Genomic DNA, 2,108 nt, shown 5'->3' on the forward strand with positions numbered 1-2,108 from the left:
GTGTGTGTGTGTATGTGAGCAGGGGAGGGGCAGAGAGACAGGGAGAGAGAGAATCCGAAGCAGGAATAACCACCCTATTATTCATCCATCTACCCTCTACCTACATGATTTTGTTGCTGTTTTGTTCTCTTTTGTTGCCTTTGCTTTGTTTGCTAATGCTTAAAAATTGGGGTGCCTGGGTGGCTTAGTCAGTTAAGCATCCAACTCTTGGTTTCAGCTCAGGTTATGATCTCACAGTTTGTGAATTCAAGGCTCGTGTTGGGTTCTGTGCTGACAGGGCAGAGCCTGCTTGGGATGTCTCTCTCCCTCTCTCTCTGCCCCTCCATGGCTTGCTTTCTGTCTCTCTCTCTCAAAAAATAAATAAATAAACATAAAAAAAATTAAAAATGTCTCTTCACTCTCATAGGCCTTCAGATAGAGTGGAGGTAAACATATATTCCAATCTCCACCTTTATTCAAAAGCCTGTATTTTTTTTTCTTTCATTATTTAAAAATTTTTTTGATATACGATGTTTTAATTTTATGTGTTTTATATTTGTATCTTTAAAACTAATTTAATTTTTTTTCATTTTAAACAAGAAGTTTATTTAAACAACAAGACGCTTGACTTGAAGGGAAAACTAACTAGGATTCATTTCTTTTAGAGTAATTTATCCCTACTTAAAGACAGATTGCCCTATATGTAACAGCTATGTACAAAAACTTGTAAAATTGTCCTTTGTTTTACAATGATAAATGAAAAACATTAAAATTCTCCAATCAAACAAGGTATGCAAGGATTTTTATGTTGTTCTTTTTTTGTTAAACAGAGCAAAATAACTTACTGGAATATAAGAGCTGAAAGAGCATGCCACTAATGGAGAAAGGGGGTATTTTCACAGAACCAGTATTTTCCCCCATCCCATCTCCATTTGATTATCGATCAAAACATACCATTGGCCATTTAGTTAAAAAAATGCAAAATGCTTGTGCACCTACACAGTTACTTTATGTACAATAAATAAGGGCATGGGGAAGGGGAAAATGAAAGAATAGAGAAAACTATACTGTAATAGTCAGGATGTGGTGGAACCAAATTGCGGTTTTCTAATTGAGAATGTCTTCTTGGTCTGGAGGAACAGAGTTCTGGAGTAAAGTAGCAAGTTCCCTTTTTCGTAAACACCTCCTGTCTGCTGCTGGAACACATCAATTGTATCTTCATCCTCCATCTCCAACTGTGCAGGTGTGTCTGTTTCATTGATCGGCTGCCCATCAAATCGGAATCTGATATGCCTCATTGACAAACACTGTCGTTCACACTAGGCTTTCATTAGTTTACTAAATGGTGTATGCCTCTTAATCTTAAACTGCTCCACAGAACCATCCTGCCCTGCCACCTTCTAATTAATATGATCGTTGTTCTCAGTCTTGACTCCTTCCTTGGGCTTTTCTTTGGCCACGGCGAGCGCCAGAGTCTCCTCAGCTGCCGCTTCACAAGAGAGGTACCAGGTCTGCACCGAAAGACCACACAAGCAGCACCAGGAGCGGCCTAAAACTAATTTCATTTGTAATGGATAGTGTGGCTGTACTTCAAAATTCAGGATACAACAAGATACGTGTTGAAAATCTTCCCTGACCTTCAATTCTCATCCATGGAGCCACCTAGCATTACTGTTCTTGAGTACCCTCCCTTGCAGAAACATTCTTTTCTTATGTAAGCAACTGGCTATGTTTTATATATTAGATTCATCTTTTTGAAAAACTTATTTAAATAAATTCAAGTTAGTCAACATACAGTATAGTATTGGTTTCAGGATTAGAACCCAGTAATTCATCACTTACATATAAGCCAGTGCTCATCCCAACAAGTGCCCTCCTTTTTTTTTTTTTTTTTTTTTTTGTTTATTTATTTAGTTTTTGGGGGAGAGGGAGAGAGAGAGAGAGAGAGTGCGAGAGAGAACCAGCTGGGGAGGGGCAGAGAGAAGGAGAGATACCCAAGCAGGCTTCACACTGTCAGTGCAGAGCCTGATGCTTGATCCCATGAACTGGGAGATCACGACCTGGGCCAAGATCAAGAGCCGGGTGCTTAACCAGTTGGGCCACACAGGTGCCCCCAAGTGCCCTCCTTA

At 39.6% G+C, this 2,108-nt stretch overlaps 1 pseudogene; it reads right to left on the reverse strand.

Annotated features, from left to right (window-relative positions):
* Positions 1-992: 992 nt before the first annotated feature.
* On the reverse strand, positions 993-1,544 carry LOC131515454 (small ubiquitin-related modifier 2-like; annotated as a pseudogene).
* Between the last annotated feature and the right edge of the window lie 564 nt (positions 1,545-2,108).

The sequence above is a fragment of the Neofelis nebulosa genome, chromosome 6 (genome assembly GCF_028018385.1).
Source record: "Neofelis nebulosa isolate mNeoNeb1 chromosome 6, mNeoNeb1.pri, whole genome shotgun sequence".
Classification (NCBI taxonomy): domain Eukaryota; kingdom Metazoa; phylum Chordata; class Mammalia; order Carnivora; family Felidae; genus Neofelis; species Neofelis nebulosa.